The 14,950-nt window shown below is 50.6% G+C and overlaps 1 long non-coding RNA gene across 5 annotated transcripts in view; it reads left to right on the forward strand.

Moving 5' to 3' along the window:
* Positions 1–14,950, forward strand: part of LOC147342850 (uncharacterized) — a 223,889-nt gene that overhangs the window by 55,538 nt on the left and 153,401 nt on the right. The window contains exons 2-3 of one of the 5 annotated variants that reach the window (XR_015156748.1): positions 10,858–10,925; positions 12,087–13,403. The exons of the other annotated variants lie outside the window; for them this stretch is intronic. This is a non-coding gene — a long non-coding RNA (uncharacterized LOC147342850). Of the gene's footprint in view, positions 1–10,857; positions 10,926–12,086; positions 13,404–14,950 lie in introns of those variants that run through there. 5 annotated transcript variants of the gene reach the window in all.

A 14,950-nucleotide genomic window follows, 5' to 3' on the forward strand; every position in this document is an offset into this window, starting at 1 on the left:
CTTGGAAACACAGGCAAGGGGAAGAAAAGGTTTGTTGTGACTCTATGTTGCAAGCAATAGGATGAGACTCAAACTAATTCAAATTGAAAACAGGACTGAGAACTGGGTGTAGACGCTAGGCTGACCTGTCATTGAGAGGCTCATCTTGAACAAACTACCTGGGACCCGCCAGCTCGTGGTCCAGTGCAAGGTGCCCTGGACCCAGAAGGCTGGTCTCCCTGGAGCAGCGGCAGAGCCTGGGTTCTGCAAGAGTGGGGGAGCCATCTGTGGGTCTAGCCTGTGTGCTGGGCTGAGCTGCTCTTGTCACTGGGGACTAGCCCTTGGTGGGCTAATTGGGCTCAACCAGCCCTGACTGGGCTCCATCAGCGGGAGATCTGGGCTTCTGGTGATGGGGCCCTGGCCAGGCCTGAAAACTTCTCTGATGGGGGAGACTTGAGCTAAGGTGAGCCAGAAACAATGAAGGATATTCCAGGGAAAGGGGCTTGATGGGAAGGGCGTTCAGGCAGACTGAGGTCCTTGCGCATGGTGGATGGAGAAACAACGCGGCATCGGCTGAGCAGCCGCTTATGCCCCTCACTTCCTATCACAGCCTCTCTGTGCCTCATTTTCCCTGTTGATAAAGTGAAAATAGTAGGGGTATTCGCTGATGGAGTAATTGTGAAGTATAAATAACGGATTACTTACAGCGGTGAGAAAGTCCCAGGGAGCCAAAGGTCTTAACAGATATCAGCTGTTAGGAGTATTACCATCTCTATTATGGCTCAAAAATCAGCCGTGTGATGTGTGTGTGCATGTGTGTGCATGCATGTGCATGTGTGTGTGTGTGTGTGTGTGTACACAGGGTGCAGGGTGAGGACCGTCCCTGTGGGCTCCCAGGGTTTGGATTTAACTCTGAGACTTTGAGAAGCCATGGACCCTTCGCCTGAAGGTGAGAGACCTGACCAAGTTTGTAGCTTTAGAAAGTTCTCCATGGTGAAGGTCTAGATGGTAGACAGGAAGGGGGATGCCAAGAGGTGGGGAGACAGTGACAGGTAGGCCCTCACCAGCCTGTGGCAGGAAAACTGGGGAGCAGGGCCAGTTTTGGGGTAGAGTCCACTGGTCTTGACTAATTGGAGAATGTGAGCAGAGGTGAGTAGAAATGACCAGCTATCTACTAGAACAACAGTTGCTCCAGGGTCTGTCCACTAGGAGAAGAGGAGGAGGATCAGGTTCTGTGGGCAGGTGGGGGGCAGTCAAGGGTGGTGAGGGTACTGGCAGGATTTCCTGGTGGGGGGACACCATGCCTCTAGTAATGGGACTTACTCATTTGAGCAGCCATCCAGGGAGCAATGCCAAGAGGCAGGTGACCCTATGGGATGAGTAAGCAGCTTAGCAGGTGGGCCTGGGGCTGGAGAGAGAGCTGGGACATCTTTAGGTGATTTAGACCCCAGAGAGCATGTATGCAGTGAGCCTCAATCAGGAGACATTTGGCAATGTTTAGAGGCATTTTTCGGAGAAGGCAATGGCACCCCACTCCAGTACTTTTGCCTGGAAAATCCCATGGACCGAGGAGCCTGGTGGGCTCCAGTCCATGGGGTCACTAAGAGTCGGACATGACTGAGGGACTTCACTTTTGCTTTTCACTTTCATGCATTGGAGAAGGAAATGGCAACCCACTCCAGTGTTCTTGCCTGGAGAATCCCAGGGACGGGGGAGCCTGGTGGGCTGCTGTCTATGGGGTTGCACAGAGTCGGACACAACTGAAGCGATGTAGCAGCATCAGAGGCATTTTGGGGCTTCCCTGGTGGCTCAATTGATAAAGAATCCGCCTGCAATGCAGGAGACCTGGGTTCAATCCCTGGGTCGGGAGGATACCCTGGAGGAGGAATGGCAAACCCACTCGAGTATTCTTGCCTAGGAGATCCCATGGACAGAGGAGCCTGGCAGGCTATAATCTGTGGGGTCAAAAAGAGCCAGACATGACTGACTTAGTGACTAAGCCACCACCAGAGACATTTTTGGTTGTCTTGACTGGTGGGTGTTATTGGCATCTAGTAAGCAAGGACCAGGGATGCTGCGAAAGATCTTACTGGAGCCAGGACAGCTTCACAAAATATATCCAGCCCCAAATGTCCTTTGTGCCCAGGTAGAGAACCCTAGAGCTGAGTGTAAAGAGAAAAGCCCCAAAGATGGAGCCAGAGAAGCACCCACATTTTGGGGATATAGTGGTCTTGAATGTCTCCTCATCTCAGGGAGCTTCTCTGACACCTGGAGGCTGTCACCGCAGGCTGACCCCCCAGACTGTCATAATTCCAGTTCGGCAACCAAGACACTTTCTCTTTAACCTGAGTAAAAAATTTTCCAAGTCAGGAAATTTGTGTAGTTGTAGGTATGGATTTCGCTCATTCATTCACTGGGTGCTTGACTGAGCACAGAGATGCTGGGCTACTCATGTCCATCCCCAGCCCTGCTTCACGCCCGAGGCTGTCCTCTCGCCTCTCTCTGCCGGTCTATCTCCTCCACGCTGTGTAGGCATGTCCTGATTCCAGCGACCTTTGGTGCCTTTTCTCCATCCATGCCCCAATTTATTGCCAAACTCATAAAAAGCAAAACTTGGGAGAGAGAGATTGAGTTTGCTTCTCACAGCAGAATTTGATTTAGAGCCAAGAAGGTGGCAATCGCTGCAAAGCGGAGATGGGCTATTTCGGGAGTGTGGTGAATGATTTTTTTTTTTTTTCCATCTCCAAATGACCTTACATATATTCCATCTCCCGCCCGCCCCTGTGTTGGGATTGATGGAGGGTGGGCGACGGGGCTCCCCTGGGCCCTGCTGCTGCTTCTGATCAATCTGTCTGATGGGCAGGAGAAGCAGGACCGCCTGGGCAGCTGGCCGGCTGGCTGGGCCCGCAGTTTAACATGTGGGGTTTGGGTGGACACAGCAGGCTCTGTGGTCACCAGCGCATGCCGGCTGGATTGGATGGGGGCTGTCCACTGGCACTAGGGGCTCTGTCTGCTAGGAGAGGTGGTGGGCACATCTGTCAGTGATCTCTGCGTCCCTCGGGGTCTTCCTCCTTGTGCTCCCTGGTTCTCTGCGTTCCTTGTCCTCACCAGTGTCAACTTTTCAGCTTTTCCTATGTGTCATGGCCAAACCTGCTTCAAGATACCAGAAAGTGCTTTCATCCTGGGTCAGGAGTCCAAAGACTTGGGTTTGGAGCTTCTCCATTACCAGTGAACAGGGCCACTTTCAGAGGAATTCTTTTAGTCTCCAAGCCTCCATTTTCTAATCTGTAAAATGGGTTGACATTACTGTAGCAGTATAACTCACCTTCTGGGAGTATCAAGAGGATCAAAAGAATTTGAGGTGTGGCATCAGGGGACTCAGGCTTCACTCTCAGCTCCCCTCTCCATCAGTTCAGGAATGTGGTGGATGTTTTCTAGCCTCAGTTTCTCCATCATTGATGAAGACCAAGTAAAACTGGGGAGTGTGTGGGGTTTTGTGATTCATAAACACTTCATTGGAAGGACTGATGCTAAAGCTAAAGCTCCTGTACTTTGGCCACCTGATGCAGAGAGCCGATTCATTATAAAAGACTGATGCTGGGAAAGACTGAAGGCAAAAGGAGCAGGGTTTCCCAGGTGGCTCGGTGATAAAGAATCCTCCTGCCAAAGCAGGAGACACAAATACATGCGTTCAATCCCTGGGTCAGGAAGATCCCCTGGGGAAGGAGATGGCAACCCACTGCAGTATTCTTGCCTGGAAAAGTCCATGGATATAGAGGAACCTAGTGGGGTATAGTCCATGGGGTTACAAAGAGTCGTTCATGACTGAGTGCCTGAGCACATACACAAAGAAGAAGGTGACCGCAGAGGATGAGATGGTTAGATAGCATCACCAACTCAATGGATACGAATCTGAGCAAACTCTGGAAGATAATGGAGGACATGGGAGCCTGGAGTGCTGTAGTCCATGGGGTCTCAAAGAATCAGACACAACTTAGCAACTGAAAAACAAGTACTTCAAGGAAGGCTTCTGAGAGGTTCTGCTTAGTGGGATTGGGGCTGGCTTGTCCTGTCTGCTTCCTCAGGCCCAGCCACTGCCTGTGATCCCCCTCCCTGGGCAGCTAGGCTGCCACTCTGCCAGAAATTTAGGGGTCACGTCTCCTGGAAGGCAAGAGGGGGCTGTTTTGTTAAGGGGAGCATTTTGATTTGGCTGTATCAAAGGCCCCAGGGCTTCCCTGGTGGCTCTGCTGGTAAAGAACCTACCTGCAATGCAGGAGACCTGGGTTCGATTCCTGGGTTGGGAAGATCCCCTGGAGAAGGGAAAGGCTACACACTCCAGTATTCTGGCCTGGAGAATTCCATGGGCTGTATAGTCTGTGGGGTCACAAAGAGTCAGACACAACTGATCGGCTTTTACTTAACTTAAGGCCCCATGTAGAAGTAAATATAGTCACCCGTTATTTCCAAGAATGTGCCTAGAAGACATCCTTGCCCCCCTCCCTTGACTCCTTACCATCCTGTACATTTCTCCCCACCTTATCTCGTCCCAGCTTCGCGCCCCTTTGCCGGTCCTCACCAAGAGTGGGGCCAAGTGACGGCTGCAGAAAAATGAGGATGGAGGGCGTTGGCTGGTAATGGTCATTTCCACGTCTTACTTGACAACAAGAAAATGAGAGCTGAAACTCAAATCTTACGTTTTTAGGCAGAATTAACACGTCTCCTATCCCATCACTTCATGGCAAATAGATGGGGAAATGATGGAAACAGTGAGAGACTTTATTTTCTTGGAGCTCCAAAATCACTGCAGATGGTGACTGCAGCCATTACATTAAAAGACCCTTGCTCCTTGGAAGAAAAGCTACAACAAACCTAGACAGCATATTAAAAAGCAGAGACATCGCTTTGCCGACAAAGGTCCGTTTAGTTAAGGCTATGGTTTTTCCAGTGGTCATGTATGGATGTGAGAGTTGGACTATAAAGAAAGCTGAGCACCAAAGAATTGATGCTTTTGAATTGTGATGATGGAGAAGACTCTTGAGAGTCCCTTGGACTGGATGGAGATCAAACCAGTCAATCCTCAAGGAAATCAGTCCTGAATCTTCATTGGAAGGACTGATGCTGAAGCTGAAACTCCAATACTTTGGCCGCCTGATGTGAGGAACTGACTCATTTGAAAAGACCCTGATGCTGGGAAAGATTGAAGGTGGGAGGAGAAGGGGATGACAGAGATGAGATGGTTGGATGGCATCACTGACTCTATGGACATGAGTTTGAGTAGGCTTCGGGAGTTGGTGATGGACAGGGAAGCCTGGCATACTGCAGTCCATGGGGTCGCAGAGTCAGACATGACTGAGCGACTGAACTGAACTGAACTGAACATGTCTCTGCATTAATGGCTGTGTTAAAACAGGAACTCAAAAGCAGTCATAATGCCGGAGACCTACAGGATATGCAGAGGTGGAGGTGCCACCATGGTGGAGATTGGGGTTCATGGGAGCTCAGAATCCTGGAGTCCTGAGCCTGCTGCCCCTGCAACAGCATGGTGGGTGATATACTCACCTGAGGAAAGGGGGGCAGATGGTTGGGCAGAAGCGACAATCCCGACTCTGTCATCAGTTGCATCCCCCTTGGAGAGGGCATGGTGCTCTCCACTCACAAGATCAGGTGGGAGCCTGGATTCTAGGGAGCATGGGGAGCTTTGCAGGGGACACTTCCAGCAAATGGGCTGGAGACGGTGAGATGGGCGGGTTCACCTCCCTCTTATGACAGAGCAGAAGTCAAGAGGCTGACTTTCTCAGTGAGGCCAGTGAGGGGCGGAGGCAGAGGGGACCTGAGTCCCTTTGCTGGGCATTCACTGCTTCCCACCACAGCACATCCCTCCCCTCATTGTAGGGGGTAAGTTCTCTCTCATCAAACTCAAAACATATCCATTTTCATAATTAAAAAAATCTTGATTCTGTAGGTCTTTACTTATGAACAGGGTAAAACAGGGCTTGGTATATTAAGAAGAGAGGGAGGAAGAAATAGCATTTATGGAGCTGTGTTGTGTTTCCCAGGATTTCTTTCTCTCTCTCCTTTTCTCCTTAAAATCCTAACCACTTCCTTGGTGGCTCAGTTAGTAAAAAATCTTCATGCAATGCAAGACACCCAGGTTCAATCCCTGGGTCAGGAAGATCCCCTGGAGTAGGAAATGGCAACCCACTCCAGTACTCTTGCCTGGAGAATCCCATGGACAGAGGACCTCGCAGGCTACAGTCCATGGGGTCACAAAGAGTCAGACACGACTGAGTGACTAAATCACCAACCACTGGACTGCCAGGGAATTCCCTCCCATGATTTCTGATATGATCTTACTAACACACACTTGCGGAATCTTCCCTCGTTCCCATTTACAGATGAAGAAACAAAAGCTTTAAAAAAGTCAGTTCCTTCTCAAAGTGACTCAGAAAGTAAGAACAGAGGTGGATCTGTTGTTTCAAGTCAGAAATCTTTAGTGAAAGATCTCTGTCTTTGGGAGCTTCCTTGTTGAGGAAGGGAAACTAGAAGGAGCTCTGCCCCCAAGTCTCTTGTTGTTTGTTCATTCATTCTTTCTATAAATACTTACTGATCCCCATTACCAGGCACTGTTCCAGACACTGGGGATGTAGCAATGAACAAAAGAATGATTAAAATCCTTTACTTCATGGAAGAAGGGTGGGGGAGAAAGTGGAGGGATGAACAACAAATAAAATATGTCAAAACTATTTAGGCTTGTTAATATTTCACTATCCTGACCCACAAAAAGAGCCATTTCATTCAGTTTAACCAAATGGTGTTAAGTGCTATGGAGAAAAATAAAGCCAAAAGTGGGGATTGCTTTCCCTGTTCTGCAGTGAAAAGGGTCTTTCTTGCATCCTCACCTGACCGTGTACACCTTTTGTCTCTATCAAGAAGCTTGACTCCTTCCTGAGTACTTGAAGCTCTTCATGGTCTGGATCCCGCCACCTCTGTCCGTCCATCAGACCAGCAGCTCCTGAAATACGGCCCCTTCTGTCTGTGCAGGCAGCCGGCCCTCCGTGGAACCGTCCTTCCTGCCAGTGTCTGCCAGCCCTTCAGGCCCAGCTGGAGTGTCAGGGCCTCAGAAGAGCCTTCCGAGCCTTGGCCTCCTTCTCCCAGACAGTTTTAATTGCTCCCTCCTCTGCACTCACACGCCACTTTATTAGAGCACTTAGAGCTGCTCTTCTCTTTAGAAGACGCCGTGATTTATTCATGTGCCTTATTAATGGTCCTATTCCCAGTGGCTGGTGCAGGCCCTGTAGGCAACAAGGCTCACCACAGGCGTGATGGGCGAATGAAGGCAGGAGGAAACGCCGAGTGGGAGCTGCAGGGAGTAGAGAATCGGGACAGGTGAGCTGTATAGAGAGGGTCAGCTGAGGCAGATCTTGAGGGTTGGAGGCACTGCCCAAGGGAAAGGAGAGGAGAGGGCCATGCTTGACCAGCCTGCGCTTGCCCACTCCTGCCCACACTGACCTACTCACACCTGCTTACTCCTGTGACCTCCTCCACAACCACCTAGCCTGACTTTGCACACTCTGTCCACCCTGGGCTTGCTTTTCCTATTGGCTTGGTGGCTCCTGTCCTTACCTCTCTCCCTGCTTCTGCCCACAGGTACCCCTCAGTATCCTCTGGATGGAGGAGTTTGCCCCAGTGAGCACCCACAGTGCCCAACTCTGCCCTGCCTAACGCTCCTTGCAACTGTAACGCCTGCTGGGCAGCAGGGCTCAGGGACTGAGCTGATGGCTTTTGGATCAAACTGCTTGTGTTTGAATCCTAGCCGTGACCTTGGGCAAGCTGGTTGTCTTTTCTGCCATTCCTCGGCCATTTCTTCTGTGAGGCATGGGCGATAACTGTCCTGAACCACTGGGGTACTGAGAGATTCATGGAACTAACCCACGTGGAGCGCCAGCCCAGAGCAGGGCTTGCATTAGGTGCTCATGAGCATCAGTCCTCGATGGCAGCTCTGTCTTTCCTGCGGGGGAGGGGAGGAGGTGTTCTGTGAGGCCAGGGGCCCCCTCGGCCTTGTTCTCTGCCCAGTACATGTGGAAAAGTCTGGTGGTGACAGGTGGGTGACAGCATCCAGCGGGGAGCAGAGTGGACAGCCCTGGAGCTGGGCTGAGCAGAGAGGGGCCAGTGTGACACAGCCTGGGGAGGACCGCAGCCTGGAGACCTGAGTGCGGGGCAGAGGCAGGACCCTTGCTTTCTGTGTGATGAACCCGTCTCTCTAACACGCACATTGATGAGAACTCTCTGTGTATCCGGGAACAAGGTTGTCTGGAAACCAGAGAGATGCCTGGACGGTCCGTTTGGCCTTTTGCCAAAACGCTTCTCTCCATGAGATTATACATTCTAGGCCACATCCCCTCCATTGACACTTCCTCCCTCACTTTACTCCTTTCCTTACTCCTCCATCATAAAAATCTCTAGAAACAGGTTTTGTTCAAAGTGAATGAGGTAATAAATTCTCTGTTTCTGACAGGCCGACAAGAGAGATAAATTCTGTAGTGGGAGATGCAGGCCTACTCACTTGCCCTGTGGAGCTTTGGCTGATGTTAAGGTCTGTCCAGGGAGAGGTACTGGGTAGGAGTGGGGAGGAGGCAGAGGAAGCTCTAGGAGGAGCCCTTTGGGTCCACCCTGGGTTCAGGTGGGCAGCTGCTCAGGCCAGGTAGGATCTTAGTAATTTATCAACTTGCTCATAGCCGGGGCCGGGTCTTGGCTGACAACGAGCTAGATGGAAGGAGCCACAGTCATTCATTCACTCATTCAGTTTTTCAATCTCCTCTCCATCAATTCTTTCAGCAAGTCACCTAGCATGGATGAGAGGGACCAAATTCCCCTGGAGTATGACCTTTTAGAGGAAGCCTTCCCACAAAGGATCCCAAATATTTGCAATTCAAGTCAGAGCAAAAGATTGATTTTCCTGGTAAACAAAGAGCTCCTACCAATCATTAAGGAAAATAAACAATCCAATAGGAATCCAGGCAAAGATATGAACGGACAGCTCACAAAAAGGGAGTACAAAGAACTCTGAGACCAATGACGTGTGAAAAAGGCTGACTCTCACTCATCATGGGAGCCATGTACATAGAATGGCACTGCGCCGCAACCCCAGCCTCAGACTGCTCAAGACTGCCGACGAGGGTGTGCAGCGGGCACACACTGCTGCCTCGTGGGCACGGCGTGCTGTTGTGCACAGATCACAGAGATCACCTTGACCCTGCGCTTCTGAAGGGTGACCTGGCAATAATTTAGCACTGCCTCTACTCAGCAAGTCATCCCATCTCTACACGGACAAGGCTATTCCACACGTACCAGATTGTTCCCTGAAGCATTTTCAGTATCACCAAAGATTTGAAACAGCCCAAGTGTCCTTCACTAGAGGGTGGGCTAAATAATTTATGGTGGATTGGTACAACTGAACACTACGCAATCATGAAGAAGAGGGGAGGGGAAAGGGTAGTAGGAAGTACTTTTATGCACTGATGTGCATTGAGCTCCAAGATACATTTTTAAGTGAAAGTGCAAGGCATTCCGTAGAATGGAATACAAATGATTCTTTTATTTGTATAAAGGAGAAAAAACATGAATATATGTGTACACATATATATACAAAATACATAAATGTATATGATGTACAAATTTGTATTTAATGTACATATATGTTCATTTTATTTATTTTTTTTCATTTTCTTCATTTTAATATGAACAGTAGCATAATCTGTATTATGTACACACAATATAGGTAGCACCTTAGGTGAATAGTGGCCGCTTTGAGTCTCAGTTTTCACATTTATAAAACGGGAGTTGTAAGAAAAGGGCAGGCAAAGAAATGATAGGAAACAGCAAAGGAAGCAGCACCTTATATACGTGCCTTATATATTCCAACGCACGTATATGTGAAAATGGTTCTGCACGTTCACCTCTGGAAGCACGCAGACCCCGTGGCTGCTGCTGGGGAGCAGAGCCAAGAACTTGGAGGCTGGGCCCATGGCAGGAGGGAGACTTTTCACTGTAGCACATTGTGCCTTCCGGGTTTTGGTTGTGAATGTATTACCTATTCAAAAAGTAGCTATCGTTAACTTTCTCAAAAAGAGAGATGCAATGGATATTTTCAGCTTAGCTGGGGCGGAGGTGGGAGTGGGTCAGGTGGAGAATGTAGGCAGGGCCTGCAAGGGCAGATGCCTGGAGACACTGAGGCACACCGGGGGCCAGGTGACTGGCTGTGGTTGGAGCACAGTGTGGGGGAGTCTTGATAAGAACACGCCTGGCAAGAAACAGGATGGATGAAGACAGATTTATATATCACGGTAAAGAGTTAGGCTTTTATTGCAATGAGAGGCTCTTGAGGGATTTAATGGGGGCCAGACATGGGTTATATTTTTGGAAGAGCCTCCTGGAGGCAGGGTGGGGAGGGTTCTGGGGAGAGGACATTCCTGATTTCCCCTCACCTTTCTCGGCCTTTCTCATCTTTAGTGATGCTGACCAGTGGGTGGGGTGAACTCTGTTGTTGCACACAGGGAACTGAGGCTGAAGAAAACTGAGTCCTGAGTTCCCACTTAGAGTCAGGATTCAAACTCAGGTTCCCATGGCTCTGGAGTCTGAGCTCTGATTTTGGCTCTGTGTTGTTGGGTGAGAATTGCAAAGTGGTGGTCAAGCATCAGGTCCAAATATGTGGCTGATGAAGTCAGGATGCAATGGCAAGAACTTATCATCAAGTTTCCACCAACTCGCTGGTCCCTCTCCCACCCCTCAGTCACCGTCCAAGTGACCCAAGTCCCCGGTCTTATTCATGGAAGAACAGCAGTGCATTTCTTAACAACACTCAGTTTTCTTCTTCTGCAGGTATAGTGAAGGTCAGACTTCTTACAGCTGTAACAGGACAGCCTGGACGGAGGTTCCCTCCAGATGAGGTCTGTGGGAGATGCATTTGGCTCCAGTTAAGCTGAGCCTTCTACATTTTCTGGTCATCTGGTTTGCATTTTCCTATCATTTCTTTGCCTGCATTTTCCTTACGACTCCCATTTTATAAATGTGAAAACTGAGACTCAAAGAGGCAACTATTCACCTAAGGTCACCTGGTTTATCAACTGGGGAATCAGGCCTTAAACCCTTGCCTTGGGACACCAGATTTTTTTTTTTTAATTAATAGGGGTTTATTTGAGTCCCATGATAAAAACCCAGAAGTGTCTTGTGATTTCTTTCAGAGACGTTCAGTAAAGAGAAATCTAGGTTCTCCTTGTGAGGCTGGTGTTTTCACTGTTTGTGGCCAGGAGTCCGGCCTATCAGATGCTGGGCCCTGGGGCAAAATGTGTGCCTGCAGGAGGCTGGATCCGCGGGCTGGGGAGACAATGGCGGCTCAGGATGCAGGCGCTTGCTCGGCTGGGCCTCTGCTGTGAAGACTGCCACTGGCTAGTTTAATTAAGAGCTGGGGGAAGAAGGGTGCATTGTGGTCCGGGAGCTGAGGAGGTCAGCTGAGGGGGGTTAGGAGGGGCCTGGGAACCAGAAGATGTTCTGTCTGCTCTGTCTACCTCTGGGGACAGCCCAGGCTCCCAGAACAAGCAGGTATGTTCAGGGTGCTGGTGGGCACGTGCTGCAGGGGGTCTGCCTAGGTTGGCTACCTCCTCAGATGCTGAGACCCTCCCTGGCTATGAATAGAAGGTCCCAGTTTCCCTCTGGTCTCCCTCCTGACTTTTCCCAAAGCCTAACCCCAGATCTTGAATCTCTGTTCTGCCACTCACCCAAGCTGTGACCTTGGGTATATCTTATCAACTGAGTCTCAGTTTTTTCATATGCAGGATGGGATAATATAGAATAAGGGTTGCTTTTCCTGCCTCCACAGCATTTTGGGGAAGACCTACTGGATAAGTGGATGAGCTGCAGTGCGGAAATTGTAAAGCACTGCACAGTGCTTGCAGGGACACTGATGAAAACATAGCTGTCCCCACCATTAGAACATCTTCAGCATCCCAGCTTTACCCAGACTGCCCCGTGCCTTCCTTTCTTTTGGTAATAGTAGGGTCATCTTGATTTTGTTTAACTTTTCAACTGACAATACCATATTATTTTTCCAGTTCCAAAAGTAGTACAGATGCACTGTAAAACATCTCTTTTAAAGAAAAAAAAAATTCCAGCTTTAACATTGTCACCATGTGACTTGGGGGAAGCCGTTCTCTGGGTTTGACTTCCTCATGTAGCCGCCAGATCAGAGATGACGAACGTACGACGCGCACATGGCCCCTCTTCAGTCCAGTGCTCGTGGCAGACCTCTCTAGTGGATCGCAGCGTTGTTTCCTGGAGTCCCTGGAGGCTGCTTCAGAATCATGCTCAACACAGCCTACCATCCATCAGAGTGGCTGAGAGAAGGAATCTATTGTCCCTTGATGCCCAGATGAGCTTTGATGTTTTCTGGAGGAGCAAGTCCCGGGGTTCAGGCCCTGGGAGAGAAGTTTGGAGAGTCCCTCAGCTTGTCCATCTCATAGGGAGTTTCCTTTTATCTGATTCTGGAATCTCAAGTATTGTGCAGCAGATAATGACTTCCAATGGGGAGTTCCCTGAAAATTTTTAAGAATTTAAAAAAAAAAAAAAGAAATGACTCTTGCGAAGTCAATGGAATGTGAGCAAGTGACTTAATAAATTCACACCCACGCAAATGCTTGTGCTCCTTCAACTCAACATGAAACTGGGCGGGGTAGAATATTTTGGAAGCACTGGCTTCCAAAAAGCACACAGCGTGGGGAAGCAAGCTGATGCTAATAGGATCTACTCTCTGGAGGCCTTATACTCAAGTCTCACATCCCTAGAACTTGAATGATCCTAGTCCCCCCTTTAACAAATGGGGAAATGGACCTAGAAGACAAAAGTGAGCTGTCCAAAGTCATCTGGCTTGTGGGTAATAAAGCAGGCACCTGAACCCAGCTGCTAGGTCCCCACTTTTTTTTGGGAAAACTACAAAACCCGCCAAGGGAAAGTCCCCAGTGTTTGGAATATTACTATGAAGAGAAGTTTTCCTCATCGTTAATGTGGGAAAAACACCATCTTGGTGTTATCATCCAGACCACACCCACCACTGGTGTCACTGCCCCCTAACAGTCGGACCTGAGCCCCTTCTGCCTTTGGCATGTTTGTGGCTGCAGAGATAAAAACCAGGCTGCACAGGGAGCCAGGAACATTGGATTCCTGTCTAGGCAGCAGGCAGTCCTGAGCCCTCTCTGGACTGCAATGCCTTTGTTAAACAGCGAGGGGCTCCTCCTGGCAACTCCAGTTCAGAGGCTAAAGGGGTGGCTTCTGGAGTCAGCCTGCCTGGGTTCTCTCCGTAGTTTTGACTCATATTAGCTGTGCCACCTTGAACCTCTCTGTGCCTCAATTTCGTCATCTGTTAAATGAAAATAATAACATCCCCTACCTCGTAGGTTGCTGTGAAGACGGGATGAGTTACTCCATGTGCGACAGTACCAGTCAGTGTTAGTTAGCTGTGGCAGCAAGGACCCTGACTCTCAGAGCCTGGTCCCACGCAGAGAGAGGTGAGGAGTGGCTTGGGGGCCTAGCAGGTTTCACAAGGAGCACCAACTGGTGGGCTAGCACCCTTATTTGGGGCCTCTCTTCAAAGAAACTGCAAAGCTGAATTCAGGGACTTGGCCAAAGTTCAGTGACATCAGCTCCTCCTCCAGGAAGCCCTCCTGGATGGGTGGGCTGACCCACTCCCTTTCCCTGCCGTGAGGTCCCAGCCCCCCCTGCCAATGCCACCCCTTGGTCTCAGACAAAGCGGGCACCAGCAGAGGCAGCAGCCGGGCCGGCTCGGTGGCTTTCATGAAGCTGGAGCTCCCCGGAGCCTGTGCTGGGCTGTTCTGCTTTGAATGTTATTTGCATTGCAATAGGCAAGCCTAGCCTTCAATACAGGCCCCTTCTCTTTTGACAGAACAGCCTCACAATTGCCTATTGACCGGGCACCTGTTCCTGCCCCAGACATTATGCAAATGCCGGCCAGGAGCGAAGCCGCCAGCCCCCGGGCCATTGTGCATTGAACCCTGATGGCGCCCTGCCAGCTCCCAGCCGGCCTTTGTTCCCGGCTGCTCAGCGCCACCCCCGCCCGCCTGAGGTGCCCTGCCGAGGAGCCGCCCGCTGTCAGCTACTTGGGTCCTTGCACCTGAAGAAAGACCCTGCGAGCTGGAGGCTGGCTCACGCTGAGCCCGGGTTGGGGCCCTGGAGGTGGCCATGGAGCGGCGGGCCCTTCAGTCCCCAGGGACCACAGAGAGCGGGCCTGGCAGGCGGAGGTGGGGGCAACCCAGACCGTGCCATCTGGGGGAGGGGGATTATAATAATCACTCTCACATCTGCTGAGGGCCTTCCAGTTTGCAATCCCCTCTCAAGGCCATCGCCCCACCAGGCACACCTGCCCCTTGAGGAGGTGGGCGGGCAGGGGGATGTGTGCCTTCACCCAGGAGGGGACTTGGGGCCCCTGGGGGGAGCTGGCTGAAGCCGCAGTCAGGATAGAGAGGACTCAGGCCCAGCACTGCCAGGGGCGCCTCTGACTCCCCGAGTCTTTTCTTGCTGCTCCAGACCCCCCCTTCACCCATGTAACTGTAAATCCCCGACCCACGGTGGAAGGTCCTGCGTGGCATGACTCCAGCCCACCTCCTCTTTTTGGTTTCTTCATCTTTTTCTATGCCTTCGGCTTCACCTTCACTCAACCAAAGCATGGGTTTTCAAAGCATGGTCCCAGGGCCAACAGCTTCAGCACTGCTGGAACCTGTTAGAAAATTCCGGTTCCCAGGCCCCAGCTGTAACATGCTGCCTCATAAGCTCTGGGGTGAGGCCCGGCTCCAGGTGCTCTAATGCATGGACAACTCTGAAGACTACAAGCCCAGACTGGGCTTTGCAGAAGTCTCAAGAAAGGAGCCATCAGCTGCCATTGGGCCACCGACCTGCATCTGTAGCA

Source organism: Bos grunniens, chromosome 28, assembly GCF_055505025.1.
Source record: "Bos grunniens cultivar Pamir isolate PY7600 chromosome 28, Bosgru_T2T1.0, whole genome shotgun sequence".
Classification (NCBI taxonomy): Eukaryota; Metazoa; Chordata; class Mammalia; order Artiodactyla; family Bovidae; genus Bos; species Bos grunniens.